Source organism: Balaenoptera physalus (genome assembly GCF_965194825.1).
Source record: "Balaenoptera physalus genome assembly, chromosome: 13".
In the NCBI taxonomy this organism is placed as follows: Eukaryota; Metazoa; Chordata; class Mammalia; order Artiodactyla; family Balaenopteridae; genus Balaenoptera; species Balaenoptera physalus.
Window position 1 is genome coordinate 94,128,125 of NC_138892.1, and position 22,627 is coordinate 94,150,751.

Consider the following 22,627-nt stretch of genomic DNA (forward strand, 5'->3'; position numbering starts at 1 on the left):
ATTTATTTGTGATCTGATCTTTATGATTTCTTTCCTTCTGCTAATTTTGGGGTATTTTTGTTCTTCTTTCTCTAATTGCTTTAGGTGTAAGGTTAGGTTGTTTATTTGAGATGTTTCTTGATTCTTAAGGTAGGATTGTATTGCTATGAACTTCCCTCTTAGAACTGCTTTTTCTGCATCCCACAGGTTTTGGGTCGTCGTGTTTTCATTGTCATTTGTTTCTAGGTATTTCTTGATTTCCTCTTTGATTTCTTCAGTGATCTCTTGGTTATTAAGTAGTGTATTGTTTAGCCTCCATGTGTTTGTATTTTTTACAGATTGTTTCCTGTAATTGATATCTAGTCTCATAGCATTGTGGTCGGAAAAGATACTTGATACAATTTCAATTTTCTTAAATTTACCAAGGCTTGATTTGTGACCCAAGATATGATCTATCCTGGAGAATGTTCCGTGAGCACTTGAGAAGAATGTGTATTCTGTTGTTTTTGGATGGAATGCCCTATAAATATCAATTAAGTCCATCTTGTTTAATGTATCATTTAAAGCTTGTGTTTCCTTATTTATTTTCATTTTGGATGATCTGTCCAGTGGTGAAAGTGGGGTGTTAAAGTCCCCTACTATGATTGTGTTACTGTTGATTTCCCCTTTTATGGCTGTTAGTATTTGCCTTATGTATTGGGGTGCTCCTGTGTTGGGTGCATAAATGTTTACAATTGTTTTATCTCCTTGGATCGATCCCTTGATCATTATGTATTGTCCTTCTTTGTCTCATGTAATCGTCTTTGTTTTAAAGTCTATTTTGTCTGATATGGAATTGCTACTCCAGCTTTCTTTTGATTTCCATTTGCATGGAATATCTTTTTCCATCCCCTCACTTTCAGTCTGTATGTGTCCCTAGGTCTGAAGTGGGTCTCTTGTAGACAGCATATAGATGGGTCTTGTTTTTGTATCCATTCAGCCAGTCTATGTCTTTTGGTTGGAGCATTTAATCCATTTACATTTAAGGTAATTATCGATATGTATGTTCCTATTACCATTTTCTTAATTGTTTCGGGTTTGTTATTGTAGGTCTTTTCCTTCTCTTGTGTTTCCTGCCTAGAGAAGTTCCTTTAGCATTTGTTGTAAAGCTGGTTTTGTGGTGTTGAATTCTCTCTACTTTTGCTCATCTGTAAAGGTTTTAATTTCTCCATCAAATCTGAATGATATCCTTGCTGGGTAGAGTAATCTTGAATGTAGATTTTTCTCCTTCATCACTTTAAATACGTCTTGCCACTCCCTTCTGGCTTGCAGAGTTTCTGCTGAAAGATCAGCTGTTAACCTTATGGGGATTCCCTTGTGTTTTATTTGTTGTTTTTCCCTTGTTGCTTTTAATGTTTTTTCTTTCCATTTAATTTTTGATACTTTGATTACTATGTGTCTTGGCGTGTTTCCCCTTGGATTTATCCTGTATGGGACTCTCTGTGCTTCCTCGACTTGATTAACTATTTCCTTTCCCATATTAGGGAAGTTTTCAACTATAATCTCTTCAAATATTTTCTCAGTCCCTTTCTTTTTCTCTTCTTCTTCTGGGACCCCTATAATTTGAATGTTGGTGTGTTTAATGTTGTCCCAGAGGTCTCTGAGACTGTCCTCAATTCTTTTCATTCTTTTTTTTTTATTCTGCTCTGCAGTAGTTATTTCCACTATTTTATCTTCCAGGTCACTTATCTGTTCTGCCTCAGTTATTCTGCAATTGATCCCTTCTAGAGAATTTTTAATTTCATTTATTGTGTTGTTCATCACTGTTTGTTTGCTCTTTAGTTCTTCTAGTTCCTGTTAAATGTTTCTTGTATTTTCTCCATTCTATTTCCAAGATTTTGGATCATCTTTACTGTCATTATTCTGAATTCTTTTTCAGGTAGACTGCCTATTTCCTCTTCATTTGTTAGGTCTGGTGGGTTTTGGCCTTGCTCCCTCATCTGCTGTGTGTTTCTCTCTCATTTTGCTTAACTTACTGTGTTTGGGGTCTCCTTTTCATAGGCTGCAGGTTCGTAGTTCCTGTTGTTTTTGGTGTCTGTCCCCAGTGGCTATGGTTGGTTCAGTGGGTTGTGTAGGCCTCCTGGTGGAGGGGACTAGTGCCTGTGTTATTGTGGATGAGGCTGGATCTTGTCTTTCTGGTGAATAGGTCCACATCTGGTGGTATGTTTTGGGGTGTCTGTGGCCTTATTATGATTTTAGGCAGCCTCTCTGCTAATGGATGGGGATGTGTTCCTGTCTTGCTAGTTGTTTGGCATAGGGTGTCCAGCACTGTAGCTTGCTGGTCGTTGAGTGGAGCTGGGTCTTGGCGTTGAGATGGAGATCTCTGGGAGATTTTTGCCATTTGCTATTACTTGAATCTGGGAGGTCTCTTGTGGACCAGTGTCCTAAACTTGGCTCTCCCACCTCAGAGGCACTGCCCTGATGCCTGGCTGTAGCACCAAGAGCCTGTCATCCACCACACGGCTCAGAATAAAATGGAGAAAAAAAAGAAAGAAAGAAGAAGATAAAATAAATAAAGTAAAATAAAATAAAGTTATTAAAATAAAAAATACTTATTAAAAAATATTTTTAAATTAATAAATAAAAGAAAGAAGAGAGCAACCAAACCAAAAAACAAATACATCAATGATAACAAGTGCTAAAAACTATACTAAGAAAAAAAAAAAAAAAAAAAAAACAGACAGACAGAACCCTAGGGTAAATGGTAAAAGCAAAGCTATACAGACAAAATCACCCACAGAAGCATATACATACACACTCACAAGAAAAGAAAAAGGGAACAAAATATATATATCATTGCTCCCAAAGTCCACCACCTCAATTTGGGATGATTTGTTGTCTATTCAGGTATTCCACAGATGCAGGGTACATCAAGTTGATTGTGGAGATTTAATTCGCTGCTCCTGAGGCTGCTGGGAGAGATTTCCCTTTCTCTTCTTTGTTCGCACAGCTCCCAGGGTTCAGCTTTGCATTTGGACCTGCCTCTGCGTGTAGGTCGCCTGAGGGCGTCTGTTCTTCACTCAGACAGAACGGGGTTAAAGGAGCAGCTGCTTCGGGGGCTCTGGCTCACTCAGGCCACAGGGAGGGAGCGGTACGGAGGAGGCGGGGCGAGCCTGCGGTGGCAGAGGCGTCGTGACGTTGCAGCAGCCCGAGGCGCGCCGTGCATTCTCCCGGGGAAGTTGTCCCTGGACCACGGGACCCTGGCAGTGGCGGGCTGCACAGGCTCCCGGGAGGGGCGGTGTGGAGAGTGACCGTGTGCTTGCACACAGGCTTCTTGGTGGCAGCAGCAGCAGCCTTAGCGTCTCATGCCCGTCTCTGGGGTCCGCGCTGTTAGCCGCGGCTCGCGCCCATCTCTGGAGCTCGTTTAGGCGGCACTCTTAATCCCCTCTCCTCACGCACCAGGAAACAAAGAGGCAAGAAAAAGTCTCTTGCCTCTTCCGCAGCTGCAGACTTTTTCCCGGACTCCCTCCCGGCAGCTGTGGCGCACTAACCCCTTCAGGCTGTGTTCACGCCGCCAGCCCCAGTCCTCTCCCTGCGATCCGACCGAAGCCAGAGCCTCAGCTCCCAGCCCCGCCCGCCCCGGCAGGTGAGCAGACAAGCCTCTCGCACTGGTGAGTGCTGCTCGGCGCCGAGCCTCCGTGCGGGAATCTCTCCGCTTTGCCCTCCGCACCCCTGTGGCTGCGCTCTCCTCCGTGGCTCCGAAGCTTCCTCCCTCTTCCCACCACAGTCCCCACCCGCGAAGGGGCTTCCTAGTGTGTGGAAACCTTTCCTCCCTCACAGCTCCCTCCCGAGGTGCAGTCCCGTCCCTATTCTTTTGTCTCTGTTTTTTCTTTTGCCCTACCCAGGTACGTGGGGATTTTCTTACCTTTTGGGAAGTCTGAGGTCTTCTGCCAGCATTTGGTAGATGTTCTGTAAGAGTTGTTCCACATATAGATTTATTTCTGATGTATTTGTGGGGAGGAAGGTGATCTCCACGTCTTACTCTTCCGCCATCTTGAAGCTCCTCCTCTCTATTCTTTATTTTGAGGACCAATTAGTCAGGTCCAAGAGAGTTGGCAGAGATAGAACTTCTAAACTCCAAATATTCAGTTGACAAAATATAGGTGGTTAGAACTGGATGGTTTGACTTATTATTTTTCTTAAACCTTTTCAGAGTTTCCCACAGTGCTGCCACAGTTTAGCTTGAAAATGTTAGTACTTGAAATACCCACAAAACACGTTTTGGGCTTGTGTTAGGTGCATAAGAGAAAAAGGATGAGAAAATTGGTGAAAGAAATGATTTGGGGGATGCCTATTTTACAGGATACTCAAGAGAGTCATGGTACAAAGTTGAGAATTACTGATATACATTAATCTTGATTCTTGTTGAAATGGCCTTGCCATCACAAAGTAGGCAAGTATAGTACCTAACCACAAATATAAAAAAGGTACCAAGCTCATTCAGCTTACTCTAAACCCCGAAATTGGAGCATTCTAATTTCATTTGGTTGATCTGGCATATTTATATCCCCAATTTAATGAAGCCTGAAGAGTCAAACTCGTCGTGTTAGGATGAGTTAACACCACAGCTTTGATTGCTCACCATCCAAATAGCAAAATTTCCTAATATCATTTTTATGGGACTTAAAAGACATTAAACTAAATATGACTGCTGCTCCATAAAATGGTAGAATAGTTTTCCATATAGTGTATATATGCAAATACAATGCCCCATCTCAACCTCCAGTGCCCATAGTAAGTTACCCTTACAGCTTGAATTGAATAACTATTATTGGTTTACATGCTTCTAAATCTTGTATTTTGTGTAACTAAGGTAGAGCTAAGCTTTCAAAAAGTAGAACAATGCCTTATACACAAAACTATCTTGTTTAAAAGCTTTGCCTCATTGTGCAAAATATCCTTACCCATTTGAAATAAATTCATAATGCACACTGAACACAAAGCATATGACCTGAAAATTACAAGGGAATCTTTTTAATGTCAAATGTTTCATATACGTCTCATTCCTTCAGAGAAATGTTGGGCTGGGGATAGGAGATTCAGAAGAAAAGGGAATTCAATTCTAAAAGTACAAACTTCAGTGAGTATATGCTGTAGGGACATTTAATTTCTAGCTTTTAAGAGAGTCAGTAAATGTATAAATCATTGTTTTATCAGCCTCTCAGGTAACCCCAGGTTACAAAGCTCTCTAATAGTTGTCAATGCCAGTATATACACCACAGAATTGCAGGGACTTCTTGGGAGGTTCATTTGTTTGCTTCAAATTAGTTGGTGAAACAGAATTGTATGAGGTAAGTTGATAAAGTGATCACAAGGTAAGGTCTGAACATGTAGCTATAGGATATACCTTCAGTTGTAGGAAAGGTTTTCCCCTTCCCCACTTATTGTGATATGCTCAGTAAACTTTCCTTTATGGCTTTCTCCACTCTTTTCCACTGATACAATGACAACCGTGACATCATATTTTATAGAGGTATGCACTTTAATGCACTGGTGTGTAAAATAGGTTTACTGTACTCAAAACTGCTCTTTACTGGAGAGACTATGTCACAATTACCTGACTATAATAATAGACAAAACTCAAAATAGCCTGACTTTGGCTAAGCATCACAATTTGGGAGACATGTCTGGACTTTGCAGCTTCATCAAATTCCTTTTTCTTTTTCTTTTTTTTTTTTAAACATCTTTATTGGAGTATAATTGCTTTACAATGGTGTGTTAGTTTCTGCTTTATAACAAAATGAATCAGTTATATATATACATATGTTCCCATATCTCTTCCCTCTTGCATCTCCCTCCCTCCCTATCCCACCCCTCTAGGTGGTCACAAAGCACCAAACTGATCTCCCTGTGCTATGCGGTTGCTTCCCACTAGCTGTCTATTTTACGTTTGGTAGTGTATATATGTCCATGCCAATCTCTCACTTTGTCACAGCTTACCCTTCCCCCTCCCCATATCCTCAAGTCCATTCTCTAGTAGGTCTGTGTCTTTATTCCCATCTTACCACTAGGTTCTTCATGATCTTTTTTTTCCCCTTAGATTCCATATATATGTGTTAGCATACGGTATTTCTTTTTCTCTTTCTGACTTACTTCACTCTATATGACAGACTCTAGGTCCATCCATCTCACTACAAATAACTCAATTTCATTTCTTCTTATGGCTGAGTAATATTCCATTGTATACATGTGCCACATCTTCTTTATCCATTCATCCAATGATGGACACTTAGGTTGCTTCCATGTCCTGGCTATTGTAAATAGAGCTGCAGTGAACATTGTGGTACATGACTCTTTTTGAATTATGGTTTTCTCAGGGTATATGCACAGTAGTGGGATTGCTGGGTTGTATGGTAGTTCTATTTTTAGTTTTTTAAGGAACCTCCATACTGTTCTCCATAGTGGCTGTATCAACTTACATTCCCACCAACAGTGCAAAAGGGTTACCTTTTCTCCACACCCTCTCCAGCATTTATTGTTTGCAGATTTTCTGATGATGGCCATTCTAAATGGTGTGAGGTGATACCTCAATGTAGTTTTGATTTTCATTTCTCTAATGATTAGTGATGTTGAGCATTCTTTCATGTGTTTGTTGGCAATCTGTATATCTTCTTTGGAGAAATGTCTATTTAGGTCTTCTGCCCATTTTTGGATTGGGTTGTTTGTTTTTTTGTTATTGAGCTGCATGAGCTGCTTGTAAATCTTGGAGATTAATCCTTTGTCAGTTGCTTCATTTGCAAATATTTTCTCCCATTCTGAGGGTTGTCTTTTGGTCTCAAATTCCTTTTTCTTTGTCTCTCAAGTATAGTGTCTTAGACACAATTTCCGTTAATACTGACAGGACCTGGAATTCAATTTTTCTTTCCAGGCCTTTTCACTATTCCTTGACTCTTATTTTGAAGTAGGAATAATATTTAATTTAGATGTAAGTGAAATTAAAGGCCATACCTCTTTCTTTTCTGAGTCTTCAAATAAACATCGTACCATACTTAAATGTAATTACATTGATCATACTGCATGGTTTCAGATTTTATATATACTACTAATTATCTGTATTTAATATAGAAAGCAAGTCTTTAGAAATCCTTGTATCAAAATTAAAATAATTATTCATCCAACCATTCAAAAATATATTGAAAGAGCCAATGGAAATAGGATATCAAAATTGAAAGGCACCAAAACATGAGAGCTGAGTTCCAAACTGAGTAAAAAAGAAATAAATATGCCCATTTTCACAGGAAATTTCAGAACTCTTGAAATTCTCAGCCATACAAAGGACTGAAAAAGGGGTCAGAGTACAGAGAAAATAGGATATTTTTGTGAGGAGGTTATCTTTTAAGAAAGGTGGTCTGTGATAAAACTTCACCCATGCTATTGGAATGTGATGTTTTCAGGAAGTGTCCCAACCTACATTTGGCGCACATTGCAGGTTAGGGTGTGACTCCTGCCTGAGAAATCTAGAAACAAGAGATTAAGTCTGACACTGACAGAGTCAGGAGACTGCTACTGCAGTAGTATAGGACTGCACTCTCTGAATTTGTTGGAATGAGGATGCAAGTATTCCCATGCACCAAATGTGGGCCACACAAGAGGGAGAGTTGACTTAGATTCTATCTAAAAGGGTTATCTAGAGGGCAGAAAGACCTAGAAGAAATGGAAGAGATATTCTAGCAGATGAGAAAGGAGTCTTCAGCTTTCAGAAGGGATATTCAAGGGAGAGGATCACAGAATCTCAGAGAATTTATTAAAGAAAGCTTGGAAAGGAAGAGTCAGATTTAAACTTCAGCCAGGTTCAGGGAAACAGGTATAGCTCACAGGGCACAATCCAGTTGAAAAGCTTTTCCTTTGTCCTTATCATTTCTACTTTTTTTTTTCTCTGATCCTTCAAGTATTCCAAACTGGTTAGTAAAGCAGTGCATGGGGGAGGGGCAGGGTTATAAAAAGAAGTTCAAGGTGGAAAACTGGAGAAGAAACCAAGGAATACTCCTCTACTAATGGAGTACTAATCTGAAACAGGCTCTAGCTGAGTAGAAAGGGAAAATGTTTAATGCTGAATCAAAGACTTAAAAGAAAGGAGATTCAGCCATAGCGATGTTCTCTGGTGTCATTCTGTGACAATGCTTCAAAGATGGAAATTAGAGCACTTGTTATTTCAATTTTCCAGTGAATAACTCTTTTCATATTTTTTGAACAGCAGAAACATGTATCCTGGGGTTGATCTGTAATTATTAATATCCAGCAAATTTTAGCCAGGCTAGGGGAAAAAGTGCCCCAAATAACACATTGTTTCTCTGGAAGTACATTTCTTTTTTGCCTTCATTGTGAAGAACATTTTTGCTTGGTACAGAATTATACATTGGCAATTTTTTCCCCAGCATTTTTCAGATAATATTCTGGTATTCTTTGGCTTTAAATCTTTCTTTTGAGAACATTATTGTTGGTAATACAGAGCCAATATACTCCTTGTTTTTTGGCTGCTTTCAAAACTATGTGTCATCTTTTAAATATCAGTTTTGTGTGATGTACCTTCAAGTGGTATTATTCAGCTTCTTAGAGTTTCTTGAATCTGTGCTTAATATATTTCATCATTTTGCAAAATGTTGGTCCATTTTTCTTTAAATATTTCTTCCATTTTTTTCTCTACTTTCCTTCTGAGACACCAGTTACATACAACTTTTTATCTCTCCAAAGTACATGATATGTCTTTTGCACGCTTTTCTGCATTGTACTTTCTCTTGTTCCTTCATACTTCAATCTGGACAATTTGTTTTAATATTTAATTCTCTCATCAGCTGTCCATAATGGCTATTATATCTACTGAGTTCTGAATTTCAGCTGTATTTTTCATAGAATTTCTATTTTTAATTGTTTTGAATTATCTGTAAATCTTCTGCAGTATCTTGAATATAGTAATCACATTTTTATATATGTCCTTAATAATTTTAGTCTTTTAAATCTATTGTTTGTTTTACTCCTAGTTTTATGTATACCTGGTTATATTTTTATTGAATGCTGGCCATTGAAAATGAAGTTTTTAGGAATCATATAAGGCTATCTTTTTTCACAGAAGGTCAACTTTTGATTTTAGCAGGAAGTCAAGTTGGGAGCACATCACCTTTATCTATCAAACTGATTTAAAAAGTGACTTCGGTCCTGTGAGAACAAATCTGTATCCTGTTTACTCTTCTCTTCCAAAGTAACCCTTCAGAATCCCATTCTAAAGTCCACAGAATTTACCAGGGCCACACTCCTTGGTGAACCTTGGACTTCAGTTTTTGTACCTCTAACTCCATGAAACTGGCAAAAGGTTTTCAATCTCTTAACTACAGTTTTGAAATCAGCAAAAACCATTACAGAAACAGTGGTGCTAATGTCTGGCTCTCCTTACTGGACTTCCCTTATTTCTAGAATTTTCTTTGCCTGAAAATCATTGCCACTCAGATAGTTCTCTGATGCCTTCAAATATATACATGTAAGTTTCCAACATATATATATATATATATATATATATATACATACACACGTACATATACATAAACATATACATATATATGCACATACACTTACATAAATATATAAAATTTGGCAAATTTTATTATTCTCAGTGGAAAGGTTGATGTGGAACCCACCATTGCTAGAAGTAGAGCCTATGACCCATTATTAAAAAGAGAGAGAATATGTATGCTTTTTGAATTTCTGGTCAGTTCTGGTAAGAATGTTTGACTCATTTGAGTCCTAGATGAGAGGTAAGGTACTGTGGCTAATATTTTATTAGAAAGTCTGTTTAAATGTTTTAAGTAATTTTAACAGATATAAAATTCTCTGCTTGGAAATTTCTATTATATGTCACTACCAAGTTCTGATGAGGAAAATACCCTCTCTCAGGTAATGACAGCTCTGAGATAAGTGTTGCAGACTCTCATTCACTGATGTTAGGGAATATTTCTCTGCCAGTCCTACATAATTACACATGTGGCCACAGCTTCTTGTGTGTAATAGAAACAGCAGAAGTTGCGGGTTTTTATGTCTGACTCACATGATGCTGTGGACATAAATTAGTGTAATTTGTTCTTTGGCATATCCTTCTTCTTACAAATTTCATCCCCTGTTAAATCTGGAATAATGTTCTTTTCAGAGTAATGTCCACTTTATAAATAAAATATTAATAAAAATAAGAGTTACAGAGATGAGGCCTTAATTATAATTGTAATTGCAATATTTGGAAAATTATTAGTTTTCTATCTGGGATAATTTCAAGTTACGATTCTTCTTTAATCTCATCATTTGACTCAGATTAACATAAACCTTTAGGTTGTAAAATGATTGGACAATTAATTTATAATTTCAAAATATTGGAAAGAGTTTTCTTTATATGTACTTTAAAGTTAAAAATCCTAAATGGTTAAAAGTTCTAATAGGAAAGCAGGACTTAGATGAATGCAGTTTCTTATATATGAGTGAGGTAAAAGGAAAACTGAGGAAAGTTTTAGTCTTACATTGACCATAATCTCTCTCATTCAGTGTAAAAAGACAAAGAAAAATAATAAGCACAGTATTTGCACATTTTTAAGTGCATATCCATATATTCTTCACAATTTTAACAATATTTATTATTAGTTTGCTCTGCTTATACTATGTGTTGACATTGTTATAACCTCTGCAGTCCTATTAGGACCATATTATTGGTCTATTTTGTTTTCTCGCCTATTTTCTTTTTTTTTTTTTTAAGTTGAATACAATTTTTTTATTCTGGGTGATTTTTTTAACATTTCAAACATCATAAATACCAAAAAAAATTGCAAAACCAATACAAAAAGATTTAAAATGAATAATTTACATATAAACATCATGTAAGTATATGTCATTATATATATTTTATTCATAATTTTGTTTATAGATTTATTTTAGTATCTTTTCTGGTTCTAGTAATATAAGTTATATCCCTTATAAAAGCCTTGAAATATTCTTACTAGAAGTCAAGATAAAAGAATACCAAATCAAACTAGCCAAGGATCTAAATTATCCATCTACTGATTTTTGGTCAAAATACAGGATTAGGATAATTTTCCTTTGGAGATTCAAACCTGAGACACTTGCCATCAGGCTTACATTTTTCTTTTCATTTTTTAATTTATGTGCATTCTTATTTTTTATTTATTTATTTATTTTTAACATCTTTTTTGGAGTATAATTGCTTTACAATGTTGTGTTAGTTTCTGCTGTATAACAAAGTGAATCAGCTATATGTATACATATATCACCATATCCCCTCCCTCTTGCGTCTCCTTCCCACCCTCCCTACCCCACCCCTTTAGGTGGTCACAAAGCACAGAGCTGATCTCCCCGTGTGATGCAGCTCCTCCCCACTAGCTATCTATTTCACATTTGGTAGTGTATATATGTCAATGCTACTCTCTCACTTCGTCCCAGCTTACCCTTCCCCCTCCCCATGTCCTCAAGTGAATTCTCTACGTCTGCGTCTTTATTCCTGTCCTGCCTCTAGGTTCTTCAGAACCTTTTTTTTTTTAATTTGGATTCCATGTACATATGTGTTCGCATAAGGTATTTGTTTTTCTCTTTCTGACTTACTTCCCTCTGTATGACAGACTCTAGATCCATCCACCTCACTACAAATAACTCAGTTTCATTTCTTTTTAAGTGCCACATCTTCTTTATTGTATATATGTGCCAACTCTTTTTTATCCATTCATCTGTCGATGGACACGTAGGATGTTCCATGTCCTGGATGTTGTAAATAGTGCTGCAATGAACATTCTGGCACATGACCCTTTTTGGATTATGGTTTTCTCAGGATATATGCACAGTAGTGAGATTGCTGGGTCATATAGTAGTTCTATTATTAGTTTTTTAAGGAACCTCCACACGGTTCTCCATAGTGGCTGTATCAATTTACACTCCCACCAACAGTGCAAGAGGGTTCCCTTTTCTCCACACCCTCTCCAGCATTTATTGTTTGTAGATTTTTTGATGATGGCCATTCTGACCAGTGTGAGGTGATACCTCAATGTAGTTTTGATTTGCATTTCTCTAATGATTAGTGCTTTTGAGCATCCTTGCATGTGTTTCTTGGCAATCTGTATATCTTCTTTGGAGAATTGTCTATTTAGATCTTATGCCCATTTTTGGATTGGGTTGATTGTTTTTTGGATGTTGAGCTGCATGAGCTGCTTGTATATTTTGGAGATTAATCTTTTGTCAGTTGCTTCATTTTCAAATATTTTCTCCCATTCTGAGGGTTGTCTTTTCTTCTTGTTTATGGTTTCCTTTACTGTGCAAAAGATTTTAAGTTCGATTAGGTCCCATTTGTTTATTTTTATTTTTATATCCATTTCTCTAGAAGGTGGGTCAAAATGATCTTGCTGTGATTTATGTCAAAGAGTGTTCTTCCTATGTTTTCCTCTAAGAGTTTTATAGTGTCGGGCCTTAAATTTAGGTTTTTAATCCATTTTGAGTTTATTTTTGTGTATGGTGTTAGGAAGTGTTCTAATTTCATTCTTTTACATGTAGCTGTCCAGTTTTCCCAGCACCACTTATTGGCTGTCTTTTCTCCATTGTATATTCTTGCCTCCTTTATCAAAGATAAGGTGACCATATGTGCATGGGTTTATCTCTGGGCTTTCTATCCTGTTCCATTTATCTATATTTCTGTTTTTGTGCCAGTATCATATTGTCTTGATTACTGTAGCTTTGTAGTATAGTCTGAAGTCAGAGAGCCTGATTCCTCCAGCTTCATTTTTCTTTCTCAAGATTGCTTTGGCTCTTCGGGGTCTTTTGTGTTTCCATACAAACTGTAAAATGTTTTGTTCTAGTTCTGAGAAAAATGTCACTGGTAGTTTGATAGGCATTGCACTGAATCTGTAGATTGCTTTGGGTAGTACAGTCATTTTCACAATGTTGATTCTTCTAATCCAAGAGCATGGTATATCTCTCCATCTATTTGTATCATCTTTATTTTCTTTCATCAGTGTCTTATAATTTTCTGCATACAGGTCTTTTGTCTCCTTAGCTAGGTTTATTCCTAGGTATTTTATTGTTTTTGTTGCAATGGTAAATGGGAGTGTTTCCTTAATTTCTCTTTCAGATATTTCAGCATTACTGTATAGGAATGCAAGAGATTTCTGTGCATTAATTTTGTATCCTGCTACTTTACCAAATTCATTGATTAGTGCTAGTAGTTTTCTGGTAACATCTTTAGGATTCCCTATGTATAGTATCATGTCTTCTGCAAACACTGACAACTTTACTTCTTCTCTTCCAGTTTGGATTCCCTTTATTTCTTTTTTCTTCTCTGACTGTTGTGGCTAAAACTTCCAAAACTATGTTGAATAATAGTGGTGAGAGTGGGCAACCTTGTCTTGTTCCTGATTTTACAGGAAATATGTTCAGTTTTTCACCATTGAAAACAATGTTGGCTGTGGGTTTGTCGTATATGGCCTTTATTATGTTGAGAAAAGTTCCCTCTATGCCTACTTTCTGGAGTGTTTTTATCATAAATGGGTGTTGAATTTTTTTGAAAGCTTTTTCTGCATCTATTGAGATAATCATGTGGTTTTTCTCCTTCAATTTGTTAATATGGTTTATCACATTGATTGATTTGCATATATTGAAAAATCCTTGCATTCCTGGGATAAATCCCACTTGATCATGGTGTATGATCCTTTTAAAGTGCTGTTGGATTCTGTTTGCTAGTATTTATTCAAGGATTTTTGCATCTATGTTCATCAGTGATATTGGTCTGTAGTTTTCTTTTTTTTGTGACATCTTTGTCTGGTTTTGGTATTGGGTGATGGTGGCCTTGTAGAATGAGTTTGGGAGTGTTCCTCTCTCTGCTATATTTTGGAAGAGTTTGAGACGGATAGGTTAGCTCTTCTCTAAATGTTTGATAGAATTCACCTGTGAAGCCATCTGGTTCTGGGCTTTTGTTTGCTGGAAGATTTTTAATCACAGTCTCAATTTCAGTGATTGTGATTGGTCTGTTTATATTTTCTATTTCTTCCTGGTTCAGTCTCAGAAGGTTGTGTTTTTCTAAGAATTTGTCCATTTCTTCCAGGATGTCCATTTTATTGGCATATAGTTGCTTGTAGTAATCTCTCATGATTCTTTGTATTTCTGCAGTGTCAGTAGTTATTTCTGCTTTTTCATTTCTAATTCTGTTGATTTGCGTCTTCTCCCTTTTTTTGTTGATGAGTCTGGCTATTGATTTATCAATTTTGTTTATCTTCTCAAAGAACTAGCTTTTAGTTTTATTGATCTTTGCTATCATTTCCTTCATTTCTTTTTCATTTATTTCTGATCTGATCTTTATGATTTCTTTCCTTCTGCTACCTTTGGGGTTTTTTTTGTTCTTCTTTCCTTAATTGATTTAGGTGTAAGGTTAGGTTGTTTATTTGAGATTTTTCTTGTTTCTTGAGGTAGGATTGTATTGCTATAAACTTCCAGCTTAGAACTGCTTTTGCTGCATCCCATAGGTTTTGGGTCATTGTGTTTTCATTGTCATTTGTCTCTAGGTATTTTTTGATTTCCTCATGATTTCTTGGTTATTTAGTAGTGTATTTTTAGCCTCCATGTGCTTGTATTTTTTACAGTTTTTTTTCCTGTACTTGATATCTAGTCTTATAGTGTCATGGTCGGAAAAGGTACTTGATATGATTTCAATTTTCTTAAATTTACTAAGGCTTGATTTGTGACCCAAGATATGATCTATCCTGGAGAATGTTCCATGAGCAGTTGTGAAGAAGGTGTATTCTGTTGTTTTTGGATGGAATATCCTATAAATATCAATTAAGTCCTTCTTGTTTAATGTATCATTTAAAGTTTGTGTTTCCTTATTTATTTTTATTTTGGATGATCTGTCCCTTCATGAAATTGGGGTGTTAAAGTCTCCTACTATGGTTATGTTACTGTCGATTTCCCCTTTTATGGGTGTTAGCATTTGCCTTATGTATTAGGTGCTCCTATGTTGGGTGCATAAATATTTACAATTGTTATGTCTTCTTCTTGGATTGATCCCTTCATCATTATGTAGTGTCTTTCTTTGTCTCTTGTAATAGTCTTTATTTTAAAGTCTATTTTGTCTGATATGAGAATTGCTACTCCAGGTTTTTTTGATTTCTATTTGCATGGAATATCTATTTCCATCCCCTCACTTTCAGTCTGTATGTGTCCCTAGGTCTGAAGTGGGTCCCTTGTAAACAAGGTCTTTTTTTGTATCCCTTCAGACAGTCTATGTCTTTTGGTTGGAGCATTTGATCCATTTACATTTAAAGTAATTATCTATGTGTATGTTCCTATTACCATTTTCTTAACTGCTTTAGGTTTGTTTTTGTAGGTCTTTTCCTTCTCTTGTTTTTCTTGCCTAGAGAAGTTCCTTTAGCATTTGTTGTAAAGCTGGTTAGGTGGTGCTGAATTCTCTCTACTTTTGCTTATCTGTAAAGGTTTTAATTTATCTGTCAAATGTGAATGATATCCTTGCTGGGTACAGTAATGTTGGTTGTAGGTTTTTCCCTTTCATCACTTTAAATATGTCCTGCCACTCCCTTCTGGCTTGCAGAGTTTCTGCTGAAAGATCAGCTGTTAACCTTATGGGGATTCCCTTGTATGTTATTTGTTGCTTTTCCCTTGCTGCTTTTAAATTTTTTTCTTTGTATTTAATTCTGTGAGTTTGATTAATGTTTCTTGGCATGTTTCTCCTTGGATTTATCCTGTATGGGGCTCTCTGCACTTCCTGGACCTGACTGACTATTTGCTTTCCCATGTTAGTTAGTTTTCAAGTATAATCTCTGCAAATATTTTCTCAGACCCTTTCTTTTTCTCTTCTTCTTCTGAGAACCCTATAATTCGAATGTTGGTGCATTTAATGTTGTCCCAGAAGTCTCTGAGACTGTCCTCAATTCTTTTCATTCTTTTTTCTTTATTCTGCTCTGTGGTAGTTATTTCCACTAGTTTGTCTTCCAGGTCACTTATCCGTTCTTCTGCCTCAGTTATTCTGCTATTGATCCTTCTAGAGAATTTTTTTATTTCATTTATTGTGTTGTTCATCATTGTTGGTTTGCTCTTTAGTTCTTCTAGGTCTTTATTATATGTTTCTTGTATTTTCTCCATTCTATTTACAAGATTTTGGATGATCTTTACTATCATTACTCTGATTTCATTTTCAGGTAGACTGCCTATTTCCTCTTCACTTTTTTGGTCTGGTGGGTTTCTACCTTGCTCCTTCATCTGCTGCAAATTTCTCTGTCTTCTCATTTTGCTTAACTTAATGTTTTTGGGGTCTCCTTTTCACAGTGTGCAGGTTGGTAGTTCCCGTTGTTTTTGGTGTCTGCCCCCAGTGGCTAAGGTTGGTTCAGTAGGTTGTGTAGGCTTCCTTGTGGAGGGGACTGGTGCATGTGTTCTTGTGGTTGGGGCTGGATCTTGTCTTTCTGGTGGGCAGGACTTCATTGGTTGGTGTGTTTTGGGGTGTCTGTGAACTTAGTATGATTTTAGGCAGCCTCTCTGCTAATGGATGAGGTTGTGTTCCTGTCTTGCTAGTTGTTTCTCATGGGACGTCCAGCACTGGAGCTTGCTGGCTGTTGTTGGAGCTGGGTCTTAGCATTGAGATGAAGATCTCTGGGAGAGGTCTCACTGATTGATAGTACATGGTGCCAGGAGGTCTCTGGTGATCCAATGTCCTGAACTCGCCTGTCCCACCTCAGAGGCTCAGTCCTGACAGCAGGCCAAAGCACCAAGACCCAGTCAGCCACATGCCTCAGAAGAAGAGGGAGAAAAAAATAAAGATAAAAAAATTTTTTTAATTAAAAAGAGAAATAAAATAAAATAAGTAAAATTAAAATATTATTAAAATAAAAAAGTAATAAAAAAAAGAGAGCAACCAAACCAATAAACAAATCCACCAATGATAACAAGTGCTAATAACTATACTAAGATAAACATTAAAATCAGAAACAAGTCAATTGCAGACAGCAAACCCCAAGTCTGCAGTTGCTCCCAAAGTCCACTGCCTCAGTTTTGGGTTGATTCATTGTCTATTCAGGTATTACATAAATGCAGGGTACCTCAAGTTGATTGTGGGAATTTAATCCGCTGCTCCTGAGGCTGCATGGAGAAATTTTCTTTTCTCTTCTTTGTTCACACAACTCCTGGGATTCAGCTTTGGTTTTGGCCCCATCTTCTTGTAGGTTGCCCTCAGGTTTCTGTTCCTGCCCAGAAAGGACGGGGCTAAAGCAGTGACTGATTAGCGGGCTCTGGCTCATTCATGCCAGGGGGAGGGAGGGGTACGGAACATGGGGCGAGGGGCAGAGGCCAGCGTGATGTTGCACCAGCCTGAGGAGTGCCATGTGTTCTCCTGGGAAAGTTGTCCCTGGATCACAGGACCCTGGCAGTGGCGTGCTGCACAAACTCCCATGGGCGGGGTGTGGATAGTGACCTGTGCTTGCACACAGGAGTTTTGGGGGCTGCAGCAGCAGCGTTAGCATTTCATGCCCGTCTCTGGTGTCCAAGCTGACAGCCGTCGCTCATGCCCGTTTCTGGAGCTCGTTTAGGCAGTGCTCTGCCTTCTGTGGGCAGACAGGGAAGGAATCCCCTCTTCTCATGCACCCTGAAACAATGGTCTCTTGCCTCTTCAGCAGGTCTAGAGTTTTTCCCAGACTCCCTCCTGGCTAGCTGTGGTGCACTATACCCCTTCAGGCTGTGTTCACTCAGCCAACCCCAGTCCTTTCCCTGGGATCTGACCTCTGAAGCCCGAGCCTCAGTTCCTAGCAACCCCCACCCCGGTGAGTGAGCAGACAAGCCTCTCAGGCTGGTGAGTGCTGGTTGGCACTGATCCTCTGTGTGGGAATCTCTCCACTTTGCCCTCTGCACCCCTGCTGCTCTCTCTTCCGTGGCTCCGAAGCTTCCCCCCTGCCCACCCCCCATTTCCACCAGTGAAGGGGTTTCCAAGTGTGTGGAAACTTTTCCTCCTTCACAGCTCCCTCCCCGAGGTGCAGGTCCTGTCCCTATTCTTTTGTCTCTGTTTTTTCTTATTTCTTTTGCCTTATCCAGGTACGTGGGGAGTTTCTGCCTTTTGGGAAGTCTGAGGTCTTCTGCCAATGTTCAGTAGGTGTTCTGTAGGAGTTGTTCCACATGTAGATGTATTTTTGATGTATTTGTGAGGAGGAAGGTGATCTCCCTGTCTTACTCCTCCATCATCTTGAAGGTCCTGCTTCCCCTATTTTCTAGATGGAAAATTTTCACACAGAAATGGTAGGTGGTTTTCCCAGTTTGAACAATTGATAAGAAATAATCATTTCCCTAGACCAAATTGCAATAGGCTAACATTTGTGATCCATGCTCTAAAGCCTACATTCCAGAACCTGTGACTTATTAAGGAAAAAGGATACAATATTTTAATAATTGAGTTAATAATTTGCTTATATGTAATAGTAATGCTAATAAAAATCCAGTTTATGTTACACTCTAAAATGCAAACAGGTTCTCTATGCTAAATTTTCAAATAAGTAATACATAGTTAGTGTATATAAATGAAGTAAGGAAACTACTTTTAAGAAAAAATTAAAGTTTACTGCCTACACTAGTCTATATGTTATCACGTTAGTTGTTTTAAAACACTGTTTTGAATTGTGTGCATTAATATTTCTCCTTAAAACAAATAAAGTATGTGTTAAGACACTGTGGTTTCTATAACTTAATTGACTTCAAAGAAAACAATATTACATGGAGACAGACACTCATAAATGTTTCTCCAATTTCAGCAGAAGTCTCCAAAGTCCAAATAGACATCAAACATGTTTAATTAAGACATATAATTTTTATTGGTAAATTATGTAGAAACTGGTGCATTAAAGAAATTTATTTGCATATTACCAGGCTGGGTAAAACAGGCAAATATTTGGATCAAATATTTATCAAAACTTAATCATTTTAAGGTTCATAATTTGCAGGGCAATCCCTAGTTAATTAGCTAACTGGCATTGAGATAATGTTACTAAAGTGTTGAAAGTCTGGCTTTACTTCTAGAACTTTTTAAGGTAAAACTGACTTTAAACTGAGATAAGTGGAGAATATGACTTTGTGCAAAGACCTTAATCATGTTTCAATTTTTCTGAGAAAGAAAAAAAACTAGAAAACATTCAGAAGCAGCAGTTATCTTTAAAATTCAGTGTTGAGTGAAAAAAAAAAACAAAGCAGCATGTGCTTTACAACAAATATAATCTTTGTAAATTAAATAGGCTCATACACATACAGGACATAAGGCTATTTATTTCACATGTTTATATACATATCCAAGGACATACTTAAAATATATAAAATAAGTGTTACTTGGGGGAGTGGCAGTGATTATGTGAAAACTGAAGATATGGGGAAAATATTTTAAAATGCAAAAGGCTTGACTCCCTTAGTGGCGCAGTGGTTAAGAATCCACCTGCCAATGCAGGGGACACGGTTTAGAGCCTGGTGTGGGAAGATCCCACATGCCATGGAGCAACTAAGCCCGTGCGCCACAACTACTGAGGCCATGTGCATAGAACCCGTGCTCTTCAACAAGAGAAGCCACTGCAATGAAAAGCTCATGCACTGCAAAGAAGAGTAGCCCCCGCTCACCTCAACTAGAGAAAGCCCCCATGGAGCAATGAAGACCCAACGCAGTGAAAAATAAATAAAATTAATTTAAAAAAATAATAAAAATGCAAAAGGCTTGACAGACTGCTGCAAGAGCTGTTTGTATATTTTGGAGATTAATCCCTTGTCAGTTGCTTTGTTTGCAAATACTTTCTCCCATTCTGAGGGCTGTCTTTTTGTTTTGTTTATGGTTTCCTTTGTTGTGAAAAATCTTTTATGTTGAATTAGAACCCATTTGTTTATTTTTGTTTTTATTTTCATTATTCTACGAGGTGGATCCAAAAAGATCTTGTTGTGATTTATGTCAAGGAGTGTTCTTCCTATGTTTTCCTCTAAGAGTTTTATAGTGTCCGGCCTAACATTTACGTCTTTAATCCATTTTGAGTTTATATTTGTGTATGGTGTTAGGGAGTGTTCTAATTTCATTCTTTTGCATGCAGCTGTCCAGTTTACCCAGCACCACTTATTGAAGAGGCTGTCTTTTCTGCACTGTATATTCTTGCCTCTTTTGTCATAGATAAGGTGACCATAGATGCATGGGTTTAATCTCTAGAGTTTCTATCCTGTTCCATTGTTCTATAGTTCTGTTTTTGTTCCAGTACCATACTGTTTTCATTACTGTACCTTTGTAGTATAGTCTGAAGTCAGGAAGCCTGATTCCTCCAGCTCTGTTTTTCTTTCTCAAGATTGCTTTGGCTATTCAGGGTCTTTAAAAAAAAAAATCTACAAACAATAAATGCTGGAGACAGTGTGGAGAAAAGGGAACACTTCTACACTGTTGGTGGGAATGTAAATTGGTACAGCCAATATGGAGAAGAGTATGGAGGTTCCTTAAAAAACTAAAAATAGAACTACTATATGACCCAGCAATCCCAATCCTGGGCATATACCCAGTGAAAACAATAATTTGAAAAGATACATGCACCCCAATGTCATTGCAGCCAGGACACAGAAGTAATCTAAATGTCCATCAACAGAGGAAAAAGATGTGGTGCATATATACAATGAAATATTACTTAGCCATAAAAAAGAACAAAGTAATGTCATTTGCAGCAACATGGATTGGCCTAGAGATTGCCTTACTGAGTGAGGTAAGACACAGAAAGACAAATACCATACGATATCACTTATATGTGGAATCTAAAAAAAAAAAAGGCTACAAATGAACTTATTTACAAAGCAGAAGTAGAGTCATGGATGTAGAAAACAAACTTATGGTTACCGGGGATAAGTGGGGGTAGTGGAGGAGGGATAAATTGAGAAATTGGGATATACACAGTACTGTATATAAAATAGATAACTAATAAGAACCTGCAGTATAGCACAGGGAGCTCTACTCAGTACTCTGTAATGGCCTATATAGGAAAAGAATCTTAAAAAAAAAAAAAAGGGTGGATATATGTATATGTATAACTGATTCAATTTGCTGTACACCTGAAACTAACACAACATTGTAAATCATATACTCCAATAAAAAATTTTTTTTCAAGAAAAAGACTTAACAAGTGACTGTAACTCATCTAAGGTCACATATTTAAGTGTATAATACTAGTACTCAGTTCTGTCCAGTTCTACAGCTGGTATCTGAGCTAACAGTACCTGCTGCCTCAGTGGTTGCTAAATGGAAAATAGAGAGTCCAGCTTTACTAAATCTCCCCAGAACATCTAATCACTGGGTGGAAGCACTTGTCTAGCTGAAGACCAGGCAGTCTTCATGATATATCCCTGCTTAGGGAAGCTTGGGTCTTTAGTGCCAGTTCCCTGGGCTCTCCATCCCTGCTTGCTGAACCCTGCCATGGGGAACCCCTGCTTGTTTAGTCTTGCTCTGTTAAACGCAAAGTGTAGATTATACTACAAATGGCTGGAGCCAGGATAAAGAAAACATGATCCAAGGCACAGATCTTGGCTTTCTCACTCCTTCCAAGTCACCTGGGAACCATGTCTTTTAGGTGGAAAGTAGTAGCTTTTCTGCTTATACTTTTTCTTCTTTTCCATTTTGCTTATGGAATATTTTCCCTTCTTTTTTTTTTTAAGACAATCAGATGTTTTTATTTATTTATTTATTTATGGCTGTGTTGGGTCCTCACCTCTGTGCGAGGTCTTTCTCTAGTTGTGGCAAGCGGGGGCCACTCTTCATCACGGTACGCGGGCCTCTCACTATCGCGGCCTCTCCCGCTGCGGATCACAGGCTCCAGATGCGCAGGCTCAGTGATTGTGGCTCATGGGCCCAGTTGCTCCGCGGCATGCGGGATCCTCCCAGACCAGGGCTCAAACCCGTGTCCTCTGAACTGGCAGGCAGATTCTCAGCCACTGCGCCACCAGGAAGTCCATTTTCCCTTCTTAATTTCAATATTTCTGTCTGAATTTTGCACACATTTTTAGGAATTTTATATTCTAATTTGCCTTTAGTTTTTTTTTATTATACTTTATTTACAGATGTGTGTGTGTGTGTGTGTGTGTGTGTGTATTCACAATATTTAGAAAGATATTTCTATGCCAGCTTCCAAGAGGATTGAGGCTTTTTGCCTCTTGGCCATTTTCGATATATTTACACTTTCCAGCGTTATAATAATGAGTATTTTCTATCTTCATATATATATCTGTCATATAGTCTGGTTTGATAAGTTAAACTATTACCATCCTATGACACAAAAGTGACATTTGTCACCTCTTTAAAATATTTCAAGCACAAATTTGGGCTACTTTCCTACTCTTTTCAAACTATTATTTTAGACTATTAACAAATGGGTGTAGGCCCAATACAGTAATCCAGCGTTATTAATTTTAATTCTAATTATTAGTTTGGATTTGTCATTTTCAAAGGCATTTCATTAATTTTTGAAGTTCTTTACCAGTTAAATCTCTCAGAGTAAAACAAAAAAAGAATGAAATACTTAGGAATAAATTTAACAAAGTAAGTTCAACATTTGCACACCAAAAATTTCAGTATATTTTTGAGTGATATCAAAGAAGA